The 13,693-nt window shown below is 45.8% G+C and overlaps 1 protein-coding gene across 17 annotated transcripts in view; it reads left to right on the top strand.

Moving 5' to 3' along the window:
* ARHGAP10 (Rho GTPase activating protein 10) overlaps positions 1-13,693 on the top strand; it is a 349,411-nt gene that overhangs the window by 39,365 nt on the left and 296,353 nt on the right. Inside the window, exon 1 of one of the 17 annotated variants that reach the window (XM_084972714.1) lies at positions 2,334-2,494. The exons of 15 other annotated variants lie outside the window; for them this stretch is intronic. The gene's annotated coding sequence lies outside the window, so the exon portion shown is untranslated. Of the gene's footprint in view, positions 1-2,333; positions 2,495-13,693 lie in introns of those variants that run through there. One more of the 17 variants, XM_084972719.1, reaches the window with a different exon arrangement.

Below are 13,693 nucleotides of genomic sequence, written 5' to 3'. Positions count from 1 at the left end.
CTTCACTCTGTCCCCTAGCAGGTTTGTGTCTCTGCCAGTGGACACTTGTCAGATGTCATGCTTTGTGGTTTTTTTTGGACCTACTGTTGTCCCACCCCTCAACTTGGCTGTATTTCTACCCATGGATGGGAGGTTTAGGGTAGGATGGGACAGGAGAGTGAGGAAGCCACTGGAAAGAGGAGAGAGCCCAGGCTTGGGAGGACTTAGTGTTTCAGTTCAGATCTGCACCCTCTGGCCTGGGCGTCATGGTATGTGAACTGTAATCTGACAATGTTCCCTCCCTTTATTTTCAAATAATTCAATGAATTTTATTTATAGTTGTATAATAACCACCATCACAAACTAATTTTAGACCATTTCCATCCTAAACCCCCAGTCCACTCCCCCCTCCCCCTCACCTGTTCCATTGGTAACCATAAGTTTTCCAAAGTTTGTGTCTCTTTCTGTTGTGCAAATTCATTTGTATCCTTTTTTTAGATTCCACATTTAAGTGATATCATATGATGTTTGTCCTCACTATCTGACTTCACTTAGTATGATAATCTCTAGGTCCATCCATGTGCTGCAAATGCCATTGTTTCATTCTTTTTATGGCTGAGTAATATTCCACTGTGTGTGTATATATTGGAATTCCCAGGATGATGAACGCTTACGAATGCCTTGTCAAACATTACCCTTCAAGAGAACATTCCTGGGCATCTACCCAGAGAAAGCCATGACTTGAAAAGAAACATGCACCCCAATGTTCACTGCAGCACTGCATGCAGTAGCCAAGACATGCAAGCAACCTACATGTCCATCGACAGAGGAATGGGTAAAGAAGATTTATATCATATATATATCTGAGTAATATTCCATTATGTGTGTATATGTGGACATGTGGGTTGCTTGCATGTCTTGGCTACTGCATGCAGTGCTGCAGTGAACATTGGGGTGCATGTTTCTTTTCAAGTCATGGCTTCCTCTGGGTAGATGCCCAGGAATGTTCTCTTGAAGGGTAATGTTTGACAAGGCATTCGTAAGCGTTCATCATCCTGGGAATTCCAATATATACACACACAAGCTTAAAATCCTGGGGTGTGCATGCCACAACATCATTTTACTTGTTTACTTCTGGGAGAAAAGCTTTTTCAGGCATTTGTATGACTGAGAGGAGTTTCCCATCGTGTGTTCTCTCAAGTTGAGAAGGGTTATTACTAAATGGAGTTTTCCGACTGGAGCTTGGTTTCCTGAAAGCTATTCTTGGTGTGGTGGATGAGCGCAGCTGTTCGTATCTCTTAATATTTCAGTTTGAGTCACTGGGTGGGCGGAACTGATTAGGATTCCAAGAGCAATACATGCACACAGTTAGGTGAACTCTTTGGGAATATGCTAGGTGAGGTTTTTGACAGATCCTCTACATTTTGTCAGAGCAACGCAGAGTAGTTATGCTGTGAGCCAGACGGGAAGTCCGAGATCCCCCTACATTCTGAAGTTAACTGGTAAAAAGAACAGTTTATGTGCAAAGTATCTGAAGAAATGTCTTTTGCATTTTGCCTCAGTTTTCTTTATTGGTTGGTGGAGGGGACACTTTATATATTAAGAGACTGTTGGAGTTCCCTTGTGGCACAGCAGGTTAAGGATCTGGGGTTGTCACTATTGCAGCATGGGTTGCTACTGAAGTGTGAATTTCATCCCTGGCCTGAGAACTTGCACATGCTGCAGGCATGGCCAAACAAACAAAACCGAAAAACTGTTATACTAGTGTTGTCAAGAAGGCATTCATTGAAAATATTTACAGTAACATTTCTCTTCCAAAAATATTCTTATTTATTGTAGGTTAATGGAATCTTATTTTCATGGACATTCCTTTGAACGTACAAGGCTTGCTAATTTTTTTTCTTTTGAGCACTTTATAAGGCTCTGTAGTAATTCCACCCGGTTTAGCACGAGTTGGAATTTTGCTCTATCTCATGTAGCACTTGGGAAGCAAAGTAATATTTATTGGGTGGAAAGGAGCTTTTGAGCCGGCTAATATAAACATCCCTTGGACCGTTCCCCAGCATAACAGAGAAGGGCAGCAGAAGGCTTCACAGTTGAGGAGTCCAGCTGCCCAGGGCCAGCTTGGGAAGCAGTCTTAGGTTTTAAAGTTTGTGCTTGGAATCAACTCACATCCATATGTGGGCTGGAAGGCCACCTTCTGGGTTATAACATAAACTGACATGATAGTGTCTTCTGGCACGTTCACCCAAGGATGCTCTGATGTCATCAGTAAAACTAACAATGGATCTGTTTTTTTTGGGGGGGGGGCAGTTGAGAACAGCCTGTTAAAAAGCCTGCGATCTGAGTAATGCAAGCTGTAAATCTGAAAGAGAGCCTTGGGAGATCCCTGTGGGCTGGCTAGAGGGGAGAACACACTTGGTCCTGCATCGCTAGTTTTCAGGACATGAGTCGCCACATGAAGAACCTGGGTTCTTAAACAGAGGCACATTTTAGAGCTCCTGGAAACCCCTTGGTAAGGATTATTTCCTTTTCTCAGTCCTTCGGCCCTTTGATCAATTCCAGAGCGTAGCCTGAAAGAGGTCTTTGAAGCTCTTGGCCAAGTAGCCCATCTTGTTGGAGCACGGGCAGGAGAACCTGATCCCCTGGGCGGTTCGCCCTGTGGCCTCGGGTGAGTTAATTACCTCCCCGTGCCCTAGTTTCCTTCGTTCTAAGATGGGCAGCATAGTAGTATTTATAAGGCTGTTGTGAGAATGCAGTGGGCTCGCATCTGTGGGGCATGCTGCCCAGAGGCTGGTGCAGCATTAGCCCTGCCTAAGGGTTAAGTGTTGGCATCATCTTAGCACATATTCAGTTCCCCTTATTTGACCCTGGTCAGACCAGGCTGATTCTCCATTCTTGACCTGCCCTGGGGTTCAGCAGCTGAAATCTAAGATCCCCAAGCTGGGTGGGTATGAAGTTGTCTTCTCAGGGGGAATCTTCCTGGCAGAAGTGGTTTCTGCATTATCTGATGCTGTTTGACAGGTTTGGTTTGCGTGTAAGAGTGTGAGGTGGAGAACCTGACCTGGGTTTGCAGGGTTTAAAGTCTGTCTTTAGGATGAGGGTTATAAAGGGCAATTTTGACATCAAAGGTGTTTTTTGTTTTTTGAATCTCTTCTAGTTTTCTAGTATTTTCCTTGTATAACATTCTTGCTGTTTTTTAACCTTTACATCTCAGCCTCTTTATTTCCTGTGACTTTTATTTTGTGGGCTAGCAACCACCTGGGAGTTGGAGAGCTTGCTGCTTTTGTGTTGTGGCAGATTATAAACACTCAGATCATGCCTTTAGCCAGACATTTGTGGGTGTTTGACTTTTTTCCCTAGGCTTGTGTGAGGAGGCAGAGATAAGATAAACATTTTGGCATTGACTGAGCCCTAGCAGGACTCAGAGCTGATGTCAGCAGCCGTTCTGTGTCTTCTCCACGGTGATGCTTTGCTGTGATGCTCTCCTCCCTGATGTCATTAACGGCCCTCCAACCCCCTGAGCCCTGTAGAAATAAACGCGCCTGCTTTTTGCTGCTCCACCTCCATCTCGGGGGGCTGACAGAGATGGCCTCTCTGAGAGGGCTGAGCTGTGCCTGTGCGTGCTTGCTGGAGGAAAGCAATGCCTGTTGTCTCAGGCTGCCTGGGGGCCAGCGATGGTTAAGACCTTCTCTCAGGGCTGCATCAAGGTCCTTGTGTAAGCCTTGTTCTCACATGTGCTGACTTGGCATATTACCACATGGCTTGATGGGATGGTGGGGGATGATGTCAGTTGCCTCGGCCTCTATCTCCTTTTTGTGTGTGTGTGTGTCTTTTTGGGGCTCTACCTATGGTGTATGAAGTTCCCAGGCTAGGGGTCCAATTGTAGCTGTGGCTGCCACAGCCAAGCTGCGTCTGTGACGTACACTGTAGCTCACAGCAATGCCGGATCCTTAACCCACTGAGCAGGGGCTAGGAATTGAACCTGCATCCTCATGAATACTAGTCCAGTTTGTGACAGCTGGGCCACAGCGGGAACTCCCTCCTGTCTTTTTGTTCACCCAGAAGGCAGAGTGGGAGTGTGGAAAGATCCCAGGTGGAAGACCTGGGTTTTAATTCTGATCTGTTGCTTACTCTCTTACTACAAATAAATAAATCACACTGAGCCTTAGTTCTTTCTCTGGAGCTGGAGGCAGAGTTCTGAGTTCTCTTGCACATGTTGATGTTGTAGAAAAGCCTGTAAAATGCAGCACACCTGGACAGAGGCTGACAGTGAAGACGATGGTGTTTGTTACCATTGATGGGGGGCTTGCTTTGTACCAGGTTTTGTCCAAAGATGTAACATGTCTTGTTACTTGAGCCCCCCGCCCCCACTGCATCTCTGGCCCACCAGGGTTCCGAGGCACAGAAAGCTGAATATTGCATGTTGACACTGAAGCTCAGATTGGATTCCAGGCTCTTAAAACTTTGCTTCTGCTGTTGTCCAGAGGTATAACCTTTTTCGTACTCTCGAAGACTTCTGATTTTAGAAACCATGGCTACTTCTCAGTTCTCAGTCACTGGATAACACTTTCCCTGGCTCGTACTGTCACCTCCTGGAGACCCATCTGTGACATTGACAGAGACAACCCACAAATGACGAAATTTTTCTTTTGCAGATGGGATGGATGCATTCGAAACTGGTGGGAAGGATACCAGTGGGAAGGGATGGACACTTCAGTGGGAAGTGTCCTTGTCCCTCAGAGATCACTGGCGATGTCCCAATGATGGCTGGGAATCATTGTTCTAGAACTTTTTTTTTTTTTTGGCCACGCCCGTGGCATGTGGATGTTCTGGGCCAGGGATTGAACCTGCACCATGGCAGCGACATGAGCCGCTGCAGTGACAACACCGGATACTTAACCCACTGAGCCACAAGGGATCACCTGTTCTAGAACTTTTTTTTCCCTCCTTTTCGGCCATGCCTGAGGCATATAGAAGTTCTCGGGCCAGGGATAGAATCCAAGCCACAGCTGCAGCAATGCTGGATCCTTAACCAGCTGTGCCACAGGCACAGGAGAACAGCTGCCTCCTGTTCTAGGACTTTTGATGAGGCGCTAGACCCTTTTGCTTTCTTGGGCATTTGTATGGAATCTCAGCTGTCCTGGGGCTGAGGTTTGACAGGGAGCAGCTGCTTCTGGTCCTGGTACGTGCATTGGAGCCTGGATGGATTCTTATCTGCTGTGAGCTCAGATAACACGTGCCTCATTCTGGTCAGGATAAGTGTTAGGGGGACTTTTGTCAGGGACTGGTGAGAGCTTTAGGGTCGCTCCTCTGTGTGGGAGAGCAAGTCCCCTCTCTCCACAGTGGCCCCCCAAGGGTCTGCAGGGGGTGGGAGTGGGAGTGGGGTTGGTGTCTGGCTGTATTCATTACTCACTGGTCCAGAAACACTGGCGTGAACCTGGTTGGCAGCAGAAAGCCCTGTGATGCTCTCATAAGCTGTCATAATCTGTTTTCTTCTTTTGGACCTAAGTGTGTATTTATATGAAACTGTTTTAAGATGAACGGGCCAGGTGTGAGTTTCAACTGCATATCTGTGTCTGTTTACAAACCACTAGGAGATTGCATTTTCTTGCCTTGCCGGTTGAATGAAGGTTTGTGTAGCTGGGTGGAATTGTCTGGCTAGGGTGTGCTGTTCAGACTTGGCCTTGTGTTGAACCTACGGCTTGGAGGTGGAACCTTCCTGTCAGACAGGCAGATCTGTGAATCACACTGACTGGGCTCCGAGGGTGATTCATGGGTGAGTCATTCCCAACCATGTCTTTACTGGACCGCTGGGAGGGACATTTTGCTTCTCTCCATAGGGATATGAACTGGGAGGCACTGGGGGAGTGTACTCTGCTTTTTATTACTCCGACTAACACATGTGAGGTTATGCATTGGAGCCTTGATGGAACCATAAGTGGTATAACAATAGTACGTAATGACCTACGTTTCCAAAAACGAGATTTACCTCCCATAGGTGGGGAGACATTTTGAGAAATGGGAGCCCTAAAACCAGAAGGGGGGTTGGCAGGATCCAGCTAATGCGTGGTTACCTTTCAGCACCATCTAGATAACCTGAGCGTCAAAGTAAGTCCAGCATCCTGTCTTCCAGTTGCTTATAGCTTAAGAGGAGATACACGTGAGGTTAAAAATGACATAGGGGAGTTCTTGTCATGGCTGAGTGGTTAATGAACCCGACTAGTATCCATGAGGACACAGGTTCGAGCCCTGGCCTTGCTCAGTGGGTTAAGGATCCGGCGTTGCCGTGAGCTCGGTGTAAGACGCAGACACAGCTTGGATCTGGCGTTGCGGTGGCTCTGGTGTAGACTGGCAGCTACAGCTCTGATTGGACACCTAGCCTGGGAACCTCCATATGCCGCAGGTATGGCCCTAAAAAGACAAAACAAAACAAAAACAAAACATGGGTTTGTAACAGGGAAGACCTTGTTAGAAATGTCTTAACATTGGCGTTGAGAGGAACAACAGGGTGTGAAATAGACGGACCCATAGCCTCTGAGCCTGGCTTAGACATGGCTTTTTTTTTTTTTTTTTTTTTTTTTTGCAGATTTCTTAGACTTAGAGGGAAGTTGGTGTCATCTGCCAATGACAGATATTACCCTTCTTGAGAGGAAATGGGTCTTATTATCCCTCCCATCGCCTCATATGGCATGACTATGGAATTCTGGAGAAAATAGATATGCGTTGTGTTTACCGTGTGCTGCACCTCTATCCTGGGGCATCACATACTGAGATCTGCCAGGACCAGGGCATCACATACTGAGATCTGTCAGCACCAGGGCTGCTCTGGTCACACCTGCCTGCCAATGTGCAGAGCAGTGAACTGTACTCCAAAAGGGAGGCTTACTGCAGTCTGTTTTGTCTCCGGGTCTTTGAGAGCCCTTCCTCCCATCTCAGTTTGGGTTCAAACCCTAGAGCAGGAAAGAGCTGTTTGTGTTAAGTATGCTGTTGCTCTCCTCCTCCCAGGCTCCAAAGAAATTGGGGCGTTGCTCACTGAAATTCTGACCTGGGGAGAACTTCAGTGTCTTGCTGAATGCATGGCACCTGGCCGTCACCTCCATTGGCTTCGCGTTGGCACCTTTGATGATGCCTGTAGTCCCTACCCTAGAAGCTTGAGGTGTGCTCATCTTTTGGCTCTGTGGTCCTTTTAGCAAGGGTTGAGAGCATGGTACAGAGTCTGTGTTCTGTGGGAGTTCAGAAGATGAAGAGAACATGTCCAAGCGATGAGGGAAGATCGGATGGTGGAAGAAGGGCTCCATCTGTGCTCCGGAGGGTGGACAGGATCGAGATGCGTGGTGGGAAGGAAGCTGTCCTGTGAACAAAGGGACGGAAGAGGGAGGCACCAGCCCTAATCCGTGAACGGTGAGGAAGTCAGCGTGGTAGACCAGAGGGTTTCTGTGGGGCAGGTTCTCCATCTTTGTATATCTGTCACTCCCGGGCCCCAGCCCTAGAGTTTCTGTTTCCGAAGGTCTAGGGCAGGGCCTTTGATCTTGTATTTCTAACACATCCCCAGGTGATGTTTGTGCCACTAGTCCCGCTGTAGGGGGAGGTCACATGCTGCTGGCCAGTGGTGACCAGGGCTGCTGTGCTCCTCGCTCCCAGGGGTCTCCATTCCTCCATGCGCCCAGTTCTGGGGAGGCCTTGGCAGCAGCCCTGCCAAGGTCTCGGGCTCCAGCCTGAGGAGCTGGCACTTGGCTGTAGCTTATGAGAAGCCATGGAAGAATTTTATCAGGATCATGTTATGGGCATTAACTTTTTGTTAACTTGGTAGCAGAGGAGGAAGCTGAAGGCAGTGCCCTATCCAGTGAGTGGGTTGTTTCCTGAGTGGATTTTGGAGGAGGATCTGGAAGGGAAGAAAGAGGAAGAAGGCGAAGATGATCCGAGATTTCCTTCAGTCAGCAGTCTGGAGAATGATGCTCATGTTACCATAAAAGGGAAGTCAGAACACAGGCTACTTTGGAGGGGAAGCCTCTCAGTTATTTTAAAATTGAGTCTACAGTTCTTAATTTCTTTTCTAAGGAGATAATTGTCTATCCTGTTTTCAAAGTGAAGGGTCTATGTAATGTTCCATACCATCTAATTGTTTTTATCTTCTTCTTCTTTTTTTTTTTTTGGCCACTCCATGGTATATGGAGTTCCCAGGCCAGGGATCAGATTCGAGCCACAGTTGTGACTTACCCTGTAGCTGCAGCAGCCCCGGAACCTTAACCCACCATGCCAAACTGGGGATCGAACCTGTGTCCCAGTGCTGCAGAGACGCCACCAGTCCTGTTGCGCCATTGTGGGAACTCCAATAATTGTTTTTATCTTTAATAGTTAAGCTTTTTGTGAGTCCAAACATGAAGTCATTTGTCTCCCAGAATAATTTCCTCTTATCCTGAGGTTTAAATGGAAAAATAGTATTTGAAAAATATATTAGCCATTCTAGTGGAGATTTCTCCAGATTTTTATACCCTTTATGGTCTTGATTTAAGTGAAACGGTATTGTTAAAAGTCACTTGTGTTTTTAACAATTGAACTGTAATCACATTGGGGGGCAGTGTATCACTTTAATTTTTCTGTAAGTTACCAATTTCTAGTCTTTTTTTTTTTTTTTAATTTTTTATGGCCGTACCCATGGCATATGGAAGTTCTCAGGTTAGGAGTCTAATTAGAGCTACAGCTGCTGGCTTGCACCACAGCCACAGCAACACAGGATCTAAGCTGCATCTGTGACCTACACCACAGCTCAGGGCAACAATGAATCCTTAGCCCACTGAGCGAGGCCAGGGATCGAACCTGTGTGGAGTTCTTAACTGGCTGAGTCATAACAGGAACTCTCAGTTTCTAGTCATTTGATCCTTACGAACACACTGGATTACATCTGGCTTTTTTCTTTTTTTCAAAGTAATACATGCAGATCGTATAACCTTTGGAACAAAATTAATCATTTAATAAAAAAGGAAGATGAGCTGTGAACTTTTTAGCCATTACGCCTTTACAGTTTTTCTTCATCTCACTCAGTCCCTCTGAGGCTGTGGTGCCTGTGTGTGGAATTTGGTGACAGGTTTTGCTGTGCCTCAGGAGCTGGCTACCACCTGTATTTTTCCTGGGTGACAGTAGGAAACCAGATGCCACATGGATGCGAAAGGGGTCTGGCTATAGGGCTGGACGTGGAGAGGGCAGCTCTTGGGGCTTGGATGAGGTGCTCTGCTCTCTTCTGTCTTGTTTGGGGCTGTCTTCCTGAGTCTTTAGGGTCTGGGGAAGGAGGACTGGGAGAAACAGGCTGAGGACACCTTCCCCCCGTGGGATCCCCCTTGCCTTGTCCATCGAGAGGGACTTGAGAAGGGGAAGTTCCTCGCCAGTCACGCTGATGATGCAGAGAGAGAAGGAAACGTGAAGTCGGAGACAGGTCAGCCTCCGCCTGTGGTGGCCCTAGCAGGGCAGCAGCCAAGGGTGGAACAGCACAGGTGACAGTAACAGCAGGTTGCAGAACTTAGGGCACAGCTGGGTGAACAGGCGCCCAAAGGGCTGTTGCTTGAATGGGTCCCTTAGGGGGTCCAGCGATGGTGGAGTGGGCTGAGGGAGGAGCCCAGCTTTCCGGGCTGAGCCCTGTTGCCTCCACCTCACACCTTTGGAACCAGTCAGAGAAAAAGCACGAGGAAGGGCTTGAGTCTATCTGGTTGTCAGTCATTGATCCCACAGACTTGGGGAAAACTTGTGAATGACCTCAGTGAGAACCCAGAAACTACTGGGGCGGAAGTGTGCTGACCATTTAATCTATTGACCTGAGACACTGTTATATTTGCACTGAGACTGGACCTTGCGAGACTGGATCACCCTAGGTTTTGTTGATATTCACATATACACATTAAAAACATCTGGGAACTGCTTCCATAGCTTCAGTACCACCTTCCAAGGCCCTCAGCTGTTTCTGTACTTTGGCTTTTTTGTTGTGCCTTAAACAAACAAACAAAAAAACAAGGATAGGAGTTCCTGCTGTGGCACAATAGGATTGGCAGTGTCTCTGGAGCACTGGCTTGTGAGTTTGATCCCCATACTGGCACAGTGGGTTAAGGATCTGGCATTGCTGCAGCTATGGTGCAACTGCAGCTCAAATCTGATCCCTGGCCCAGGAACTCCATATGCTGGGAGATGGCCAAAAAAGAAAAGAAAAAGGATGATGGTTCATTAGTTTATTAGGACTATCTTGGCTGTAATAAATATTTCACCAAAAATATTGTTAATGTCTAGTTGTGTTTCGTCTCGTGAATGTACCAGAATTTTATTAATTGTATAGGGTTAATTGAGATTCCTTTCCAGCTATTGTCTACTATGAATGATAGCAAAATAAATGAACCTTTGTGAATGTCTTAGTATTTCCATAGAAGTCAAATTCCTAGATTGGGTCAAAATGTACAATTCTGGATATGTATTGCCAATTCTAGGTATTTGGGTTAAATCTGAATTTCTAAATTGGAAAACTCTGTGACAGTTGAGCTGCTTTGATTTGGAAGTGAAATACATGTTTTTTTAAAAGTCACTAAATTTTTACCACTTAGTACTTCTCTTGTGACCTTGGACTGCAAAGGGGGAATGCAGTGAAGCAACAGCGTGAATAAAACACTTTTGGAAAGTGGGAAAAGTAAATTAGGAGTTTGGCATTAATATATGCACACGACTGTATATAAAAGGGATAACAAGGATCTACTGTATAGCACAGGGAACTATGTTCAGTATCTTGTGTTAGCCTCTGATGGAAAATTATCTGAAAAAGAATATATATACACATACGTATATATAATATATATTAGGATCACTTTGCTGTATACCTGATACTAAAACAACATTTTAAGTAAATTACAGTAAAAGTTGTCTGTTATGGGGAAAACAATTCCTATGGACAAAAACCTCTTTTTTTTCCTCTTTTCCATTTTTGGCTGCCCCTTGGCATGTGGAGTTCCAGGGCCAGGGATCAGATCCAAGCTGCAACTGTGGCAATGCTGGATCTTTAACCCACTGTGCCGGGCTGGGGATCAAACCTGCATCCCAGGGCTCCTGAGACACCGCCAAAACCGTTTTGCCACAACAGGACCTCCCATTTTTTCACATTGTAAAAAAAGAAAAAAAATCACTTTTATTGCTAGTGCATCCTCTTTTCACTGTGCTGTGGAGTGAACGTCTTAGACCGGATTGTATTGAATTTAACTGCAGTGCAAGAGGGGTGTGGGCAAAGACATGTTTCTCTGTGAAAAATCCTTCCTGGTTTTATTGACAGTTGGCACGCTACGTTGAAAGATCAAGTACTGGGAGTGTTGAACTCTGTGTAGTTTGCATGCAGGACATGATTCTTTATGTGATGACAGCTGTGGAACATGATGATGGTACCCGTGGCATTTCTTATGCTGCAAGTGCATCTTATCAGTGTGAAAAGAGTAGTTTCAGCAGTGGTTTCTTCCAGGGTGTTAGCTGTGCAGCTGACCAGTCAGCTGCTAGTTAGTTAGAGGACACTACTTGGTGGGAAAGGTTGTCAGCAAAAAAAAAAAAAAAAAAAAAAAAAAAAGAACCCCAAGCCTGCCTGACCTCAGAACGAAGGGTGGGAAGTGGGCCGTGAGAGAAACGTGTGTGTAGATGACCGGGTCGGATGAAGTGAACATGCTTTGTGGAGCCGCACGGTAACTGGTTTCAGTCATTGCTGATGTCTCAGTGCAGCGCGCCAGCCCTGGGTCTGCCCATTACTGACAACGTTACAACTTGCTCAGAGGGGTCAGACCAGTTTGCAAACAGGAAAGAAGAAACTTCTGGAAAGTTCATGTGTCAAGACTTCCTGGTTGGTCTGAAAGCATTCCTGAGTTGCTCCTAGCTCAGCTAGTTTTTAACAATTCAGAAGACTCAGGAACAATTTCCTTATATTTTAAATATGATAGACTGTAGTCCATTCCAGAATGATGAAGTGTGTGGGTGATGATGTTCTAACAGGAAAATAAAAATTTTTTTTGCCTTTTTTTTTTTTTTAAGGGTTGCACCCTCAGCACATGGAAGTTCCCAGGCTAGGGGTCGAATTGGAGCTGCAGCTGCTGGCCTACACACAGCCACAGCAATGCAGGATCCAGGCTGTGTCTGCGGCCTACACCACAGCTCACGGCAACACCAGATCCTTAACCCACAGAGTGAGGCCAGGGATCGAACCTGCATCCTCATGGATACTAGTTGGATTCGTTTCTGCTGAGCCACAATGGGAACTCCTAAAATGTTCTTATAAGTATGGCAACAGTAGGAACTCCCATTTTTTCCCCTAATAATACCTAAGCTAAGGGGAGAGAGTAACTGTTTTGGTGGGGGGCAGCAGGGCACATGCACAGCATTTGGAAGTTCCTAGGCCAGGGATCAAACTTGGGTGACAGCAGCGACCTGAGCCACTGCAGTGACAATGCTGGATGCTTTTTTTTTTTTTAATCTTTTTGAGGCCACACCCACAGCATATGGAGGTTCCCAGGCTAGGGGTCAAACTCCAACGCTGGGTCTTTAACTGTGCCACAAGCAAACTTGGGTAACTTTGAATACTGACTAATTTTGCTCAAAGGGCCTCAGTGGTTAAGACTTAAGATTGAAGCATGGGAATTTATGCATTTTGAAGCATCATTAAATTTCATGATATTTGAATATGATTAAATATTAAAAAAAAATCAGGGCTGGAGTTCTGCCTTTTTAGATTTCCTAGTGTTTTTTTAATGATGGCTTGTGGTGGTTCATGCCTTCTGCTGATTCCGTAATCCAGTGTCACACTTTGCTTCTCTCTGGTCCTGGATTTAACATTTATCAATGTGGCTTCCCAGTTGTTTTTTGAAAGATGACTAGACAATATTAGGTGTAAGTTGAAGCTGTAAGCTCCCCTTCAGACTGATGGCATGTAACTTTTAGAACATGAATACTGCTAAGGAAGTGTTTTTGGTATCTTAAGCACCTCCTTTTTTTTTTTTTTTTTGCTTACATGGAGGTTCCCAGGCTAGGGGTCAAATCAGCACTGCAGCTGCTAGCCTACGCCAGAGCCACAGCAACGCCAGATCCGAGCTGCGTCTGTGACCTACACGACAGTTCATGGCAACACTGGATCCTTAACCTACTGAGTGAGGCCAGGGATCGAACCTGTGTCCTCATGGATGCTAGTCAGTTTCATTAACCACTCTGCCACGATGGGAACTCCTTAAGCACCTCCTTGAATTTCTTGGACTCCCCTGAAATGGATGCATGTGCATGGGATCCAGGACATGAATGACATTGTGGTTTTATGCCTCCAAAAAAGCCATCCATGCCACCTGCCCTCTGCTTCCTGACATTGTCACATCTGAGCTCTTTCCTTTTAAAATGAGTACTGAGTCTGTTGAAGGTATTTACTGGGAAGATGTACATTTGGTTTTCCCTCTATCATTGTTAGCTGCGACTTTGGTCAGTTATTATGGAAGCTTAGCAATCACTTTATATCAGGAAGATGGGACTTTGAGAGATTTTAATGTTATGATAGGCTTAAAATTACCCATAAAGGCTTGGCTCCTAGATGACTGTTAGCTGACGCTCATTTTCTTAATCCTTCAGGTATGCAAACCACTCCCTATTTTCATAATTCAATCACTGAATGCATTTTTTTTTAATTCCCTAGTTGGTAGAGAGAAACTGAACCTTTGAATTCCTCTTA

The sequence above is a fragment of the Sus scrofa genome, chromosome 8 (assembly GCF_054392235.1).
Source record: "Sus scrofa isolate SSC_HxYL_T2T_F1_AM1 chromosome 8, Sscrofa_HxYL_maternal_Yorkshire_Landrace_v2.0, whole genome shotgun sequence".
Lineage (NCBI taxonomy): Eukaryota > Metazoa > Chordata > Mammalia > Artiodactyla > Suidae > Sus > Sus scrofa.
The sequence above is the reverse complement of the archived record's forward strand: the minus strand, read 5'-3'. Positions and strand labels throughout refer to the sequence as shown.